The following is a 6,739-nucleotide window of genomic DNA, read 5'->3' as shown; positions in this document are numbered from 1 at the left end:
TAGATTTGTAAAATATAAAGCAAGTAGTATTAACAGGACTGGACCTGGAGAGTGAGAGTGTCAATATCTCCTGGGTCACTTGTGCAAGACAGTAGTCCCAAATTCTTGAATAATGAAAACAATTTTTTGATACCCACATCCATTGTAACTAGAAAGATTTAAAAATTATAAAATCAGACCATTTTCTTGCTTACACTTGCTTAAAATTGCTTTTAGAATAAAACTCAAACTCTGTATGGCTCAGAGGCTCTGCACTGTCTGATGACTGCCTGTCTCTCAGCTCACTTTGGCACCACCCTCCCCTTGTTCACTCAGCTCCAGACATGCTAGCCTCAGTTTTGCATCTGAAACCCTCCAAGTTCTTTCCAACTTTGGAAAGTTTTTATCTACTCTTCTCTGTGCCTGGACTCCCTCCAGGTGTTGCTTCACAGAACTGGTTCATTCCTTGTCTCAGTTCTCCATCCGGCACCCACTCTAAGGAGATGTCATTAATAAACGTCCATCCACAGGAAACAGCCCAGACCTTCCGCCTGGCACTAGGTTTATTTCAATGAAGGACTTTTATGAGTGAAAATAGAAGTGAGCAAATTTGGAATTGTTGATAAATGGATGGTGCGCTATCTATTTCTCACACAGCACCAGCCTGATCCTCAAAATATAAGGAATTTGTCTCCAAAGTCTTCCATTTGCAATTAAAATAAAAGAAAAAAACCTCACTTTGGCCTTCATAGCCCTCCATGATCTGGCCCCGCTTCTTCTCAGACCTCATGTCCTATAATTCTTGCCATCACTGAGTCTTCTCCAGACCCTTTGACTTGCTGTTCATCAAATACTCCAAACATACTCTTACCTCAGGGATTTTGCACTTGTTCATCCTGCCTGGGATGTTCTTTGCCCACTTACTATATTGTTTACTTTCTCCTATCATGCAGGTCTCTGTGCAAATGCCATTCTCTCCAGGAGGCTTTTCTAGACCAGGCTATCCATACTTACTGCTAACCAGACTTTATTTTTTACAGCACTTACCATCTGATGTTGTATAGATATGTGTTTATTATCCTCTAAAGGGTTGTAAGCTCTATTAATGAGGGAAAGTTGTCTGTCTTGTTTCTTGTTCATTACTCAGTGATTATAACACTGGATGGCACATGGTAGGTGACTAATGAATATTTGTTGAACAAATAAGCAAACAAATAGGCTGACTCATGGATTCGCCATACATAGTCTTCCTAGGCTAGCCTTCGATCGGAAGAAGTTTCAAATTTATGTAAAGGGTTTTATAGCTAGATGAGACCAAGAAAAGTTATTGATTCACTAGCCTTCCTTCAGACAGCTGACTTACTCGTATCAGTACTGTTTAAAGAAAATCAAGCGAGTCTCTGAGAGTGAATTTGCTTATTGAAGGTCACATATCTTGTTATTGTCAGAGCCAGTAGGAAACCTCGGTTTTGGCCTGGGCATGGTGGCTCACACCTGTAATCCCAACACGTTGGGAGGCCAAGGTGGGTGAATCACTTGAGGCCAGGAGTTAGAGACCAGTTGGGCCAACATGTTAAAACCCTGCCTCTACGAAAAATACAAAAATTAGCTGGGTGTGGTGGTAGATGCCTGTAATCCCAGCTACTTGAGAGGCTGAGGCACAAAAATAGTTTGAACCTGGGAGGTGGAGGTTGCAGTGAACCAAGATCATGCTACTGTACTCCAGCCTGGGCAACAGAGTAAGACTCTGTCTCAGAAAAAAAAAAAAAAGAAAGAAAGAAAGAAAAAGAAATAAAAGAAATTTCAGTTTCCTGTATTTTTGCAGAAAAAAACCCACACTCACATTATAGTGCATTGTCTATATGCAAATCTGTGTTAGGTGCTTTATTCAGTTAAACCATGCTGTGGATAATTATGTAGCTAAGAGAGGTAATTAGCCCAAGCTCACACAGCTAGTAAGTGACAGATTTGGAATTTGGTAGCAGTGTCTACTGGCTTCTCAGCCTTGTGATGTACAAGGGAGCATCTATTGTAATGGGTACTTGGCCCCCAAAATACTTGGTACTATTATCAATCTTAGTGACAACTTCTGAGTCTGATTTTTGAAATCTAGCATAAAGTTAATATATAATCCCCAAAATGTAGTGATGAAATAATGATCATGTGAGGGAAGAGGCGAGTGTTGGATTCTCCAAGAAAGGAAGATCAGAATAGCTTCCTGAGGTGAATATGCATTTTCTTATTCAAATCCTATAAATACTCTAAAATAATCAGGCTATTATATTAATAAACTTCAATTAATTAAATAATTGGTTCATTTATTCAACAAATGTTTACTGTGCATTTCAGATGCATGTCATAGTTTTACGCAAATGTGAGAAGCACAGAGGAATCTAGACAATCTTTTTTCTCTAGGAGTTTCTGATCTAATTGAGAAGACAGACCATACACAGGCCAAATTTAAATATGCATTTGTGATAACAAAGAGGAGACTTCCAAGAATACATACGAATACCCATTGCAAGTATCCATTGCAACAGGTGCTCACTTGGACATCACAAGGCTGAGAAGCTGGTAGACCTGTTACTAAAAAACTTACTAGCTGTGTGAGCTTGGGCTAGTTACTTTACCTCTCTTAGCTACATCCATTTACATTTTAATTAAATGGATTTGGTTAAATTCATTTACATTTTTTTTCTATACTAAGTCTTCTTATAGGACATCACCTAGGTACCACCTGGACTGATTTGAAACTTATATTTGCTCCACTCCTTAGCTTATCTGTTAGGTGGCCATATGCATGGGACAATTAATGAACAAAAACAAAGTAAGGAAAAGGTTGAATAACCCGTAAGTCATTTTTTTCATTTATTCAAATACCTATGGATTGTCAGGACCAAACTGTGTGTTGAGAATACAGGGAAGATAAAACAGACATTGTCCTTGCCGTGAAGGAATCACAGTTAAGTAGAGGATAGAGTCATAAACTCTAGTGCTCCCAACTCTTATATGTGTTGATATAAAAATCAGAAAGGGGGATTGAAGTGCAATAAAACATATGACTGTGCTGGATTCAAACTGTTGGAGTTTGTAACTTAGCACTACCACTTACAACCTATGTGGTGCTGAGCACATTTCTTATATAGATGAATTTCAGTTTTTTCATCTGTAAAATGGTAACAATAGATCCCGCTTCCTAGGGTTATTTTAACTATTCATTGAATTAAATTGTGCAAAGCTCTTGGCAATAAAATATTCTCATTAGATATTCTTCTCGCAGATTTCTGAAGTGTTTTTCTACAAAATATTGTCTCTGTCTGAGATGGCTCTAGGAAGAGTAAGGAACATCATGAAAGGGAGGTCATCATGAAAGAGATGCTCAGGGAAATATAAGCATTTTGATAGGCCTACACCTCTGATCCTCTGCTTAAAGGTGGTGGTGTTACTTGGGAGAGAGATGAGGTTGGAAGACAGACAAGGCCAGATAACGCACAGGCCTGTATGACACGCAGAAAGATTTGGACTTGATCCAAAATATAGTATAGAAAAGGAGAAGTTTAATCAGAGAAGTCATATGGTCAGATTAGACTTGGACAGTAGTGCAGAAATACATCAGACTAGGGAGAAACCAGCAGCCAGAAAGGCAGTGAAAAGATAGCTGTAATAGTTGAGGTAATAGATGGTAATGCCCTGAAGGCTTTAGCCCTGGAAGTAGAAAGAAAGGTATGATACTAAGAGATTTTAGAAGGTAAAATAAATAGGATTTAGTGATTTATTGAGTTTTTGGAATGATTAAGGAGAAAAAGTTTAGGGTGAATCCCCAAAATATCTACAAAATAAAAATATTATTCATCCAGATAAGTTAAATGATGGCTATTCCAATTATTGCTGCAATTTGTTTCCACTGTACTTACCTCTTGGGTGAATAACAGTTTTTCTCACTGATCAAGCACTTACCTGATTTAAGATAGGCAAACATATTATTGATTCGTAAAAGGCCATAATTAATTCTGTGTGCAACTGTTCATGAAAACTAGTGCTTTTGCTACAAAAATGAAACAAAATTTAATTATCAATTATTATAATACAGAAAGAGCTTTAAGAGAGATCTGTGTATTTAGAAGAGATCTGTGCCTCAAGAATGAGCTTCAAGTTTATTTCTAATTCTAGAGTTTCAAAGCTCTGCAGGCTATTCAGGAGTGGATTTCATTCCCAGTACAACCAGCATTCTGGAATTTAATCAGGCAGTTTTATTAATTCTATATAGGAAAGGTTTCTCCTCTGTGGCGACACTTGCTATATGCATTTTGATATGGACTACCAAAAAAACCCAACACACAGTGTTTTCAGCTTTTTATTGCTTTGAAAACCTTAACTTCATTCTGGGAAAGCCTAAAATAATAAAAGGGAAGTGGTATTTTGTAATTATGGATTGGGTAATTTTAAATCTACCTGAGCTAGTCTTCTTCCACTCCTACATGATCCACTGTTTAGAAGTCTTCTCATATACCGCATTTAATCATCTAAGGAGACAATTATTTAGAGCCAGTGTGCATTTCTTTGTGGATTAGGAATGAAGAGTAAGTTGTCTCACTTTATTAGGTGTTGCAAAATAGGATGAGATGTTTTTTTTTTTCAAAGTTCACTTTAATTTTTCTTCTATTTGCTAAATATGATTTACATGGCTTAAGCTTCCTTATACATATGACTATTGGATGTTAAGTGAAGGCATGTATTATTATTATTATTTTAAATACAAGCCTTTATTCACATAGATCAGCTTTTTAGCTTTTGTAAATTTAAAAACAAAAAGGATAAATAAGGCACTGTACTTTTAAAAACGAAAACTGCTTGGCTCCAAGTTTAAAACCCAAGGAACAACCAGAATATACTATATAATTTTCCCTTAGCCTCAGAGAAGGACTCTGCAAGTTCCCTTTTCCATCTGAGATACATTTTCTGACATCTCAAATTACAGTGTTCCCCATTAACTGTAAACTTGAAGGGGCTGATAAGCTTAAAAAAGCAGATTTAGTTAATGCAAAATAAAAGGTTACTTCTATAGAACAGTTTTACGCTTGGCTACCATCTTTCCAATCATTTTGCATCCAGCCGCCTCCATTTGCTGTGCAAAGGGTCCAGTTTTGGAAGGCATGTATTATTTAAACAGCATATTGTGTGCCAAGATACCAGTGCTGACCAGATGCATCTGGAATTTCTCTGATACTAGTTAACAATTACCACATTTAAAACTATCACAAGAAAAATAATGCTGATATCTGACAGTGCCATAGAAAGAAACGGCAAAACCCTTTTCAGTCTCTTTAGAGCAACCTAACTACATATTATGAGACATGATTTGTTATGTTGCAATAAGGCTGAATCAAGAGATGATTAATGAAGAATTTATGAAATATTCAAGGGTTTATGATACATACATTTTGGGTAAAATGTTTACTTCTTTGAGCGGAGCTTAAGATTTCACAATTTCTATTCCATTTCCTACCCCAAAGGAACAATTTAAGAGAAATACTCCAAAATATTAATCCTGAAGTTTTATATATTTAAGAAGCTTAACATTTTAGAGTTTGGATTTGAATCAATGTTTTCAGTCTACATTTCAATCTTCTGCTACAAGAATAACCATAAACAGTCATTAGTGTATGTGATTATTATTATGTATTATTTACAGATTATGTATCTCATGGCTAGATTGTTCTTCATCTGACTAAAGTGATAAAAATTCCATCAAGGCCAAGCACCCATTGTTTTTTTGTGTTATATACTTCTTCGGTAGATCATTAAATTCTTTGACTCACAAGCAAACTTCAGCAGGCTACTGAGTTGTTTCATGTGTTTTTGCTTTGGGATTCTAGTCCTCTACAAATGCCAATACAGCTCACTCATAAGGGTACCCAAAGCACAACTTTTGGTCTGCAAAATGCTCTGAGATGGCAAGAGAAAGATCATTACAAATAATAGCTCAGAAGGAAAACAACACACTAAAATGAACAAAGAATAAGAGCTTATAGGTGTATGTGAGATAAAGCCTACCTAAATAGAAAAACTACATTGTAAATTATATAATAACCTCCAGTGTTGTGGTATAGGTGAAAATTATTTCTTAATACAACTAGTTTTTGCTAAGACTCTCCATCATGTAATAAATAATGAACAACCATTTTGATTCTTATTTATGGTTATACGAGATAGGGAAGGGATGAATAGAAATTGCTTCAGCTCATAACGGTTTACAACTATTAAATTTTTTATTTTGGACTGTAACTTTCACCTAGAGAAAATACAAGGAAGGGCATCATGACATGGCTAAAGGTACAGTTATTTTAAAATAGCAGTCCCAAGGTGTAAAAGCACAGTTACTTTATCACGAGAGAATGTGTATGACAGACATTACCTCATCTCTGAACTTTGCCCAGTTCCTTGTTCTTTTTCTCAATTGTGGTCACTCTTAAACTCTGGGGATGAAGGAAAACCTATGGTGAGGTTGAGGGATGAAAACGTTGTCTGTATTGTACATTCTCTAATAATTATGAAAAGATAAAACTGTTACTGTTTATAGACTTCTTAGAACCATATTTGGCAGAACTTTTCTCTAATACAATACGTAGATGGGTGAGAAGATTTTCTAAGCACATGACTACAAAAATAAAGAAAGTAGAGAAGTAAATTAATCAATCTGACTTCATAAAAAATTTTTAAATTCCCCAGAATTTAGAAATAAGCTCCAAAACTTCAATAC

This window comes from Pongo abelii, chromosome 13, assembly GCF_028885655.2.
Source record: "Pongo abelii isolate AG06213 chromosome 13, NHGRI_mPonAbe1-v2.0_pri, whole genome shotgun sequence".
Lineage (NCBI taxonomy): Eukaryota > Metazoa > Chordata > Mammalia > Primates > Hominidae > Pongo > Pongo abelii.
This window is presented reverse-complemented; position numbering follows the sequence as displayed.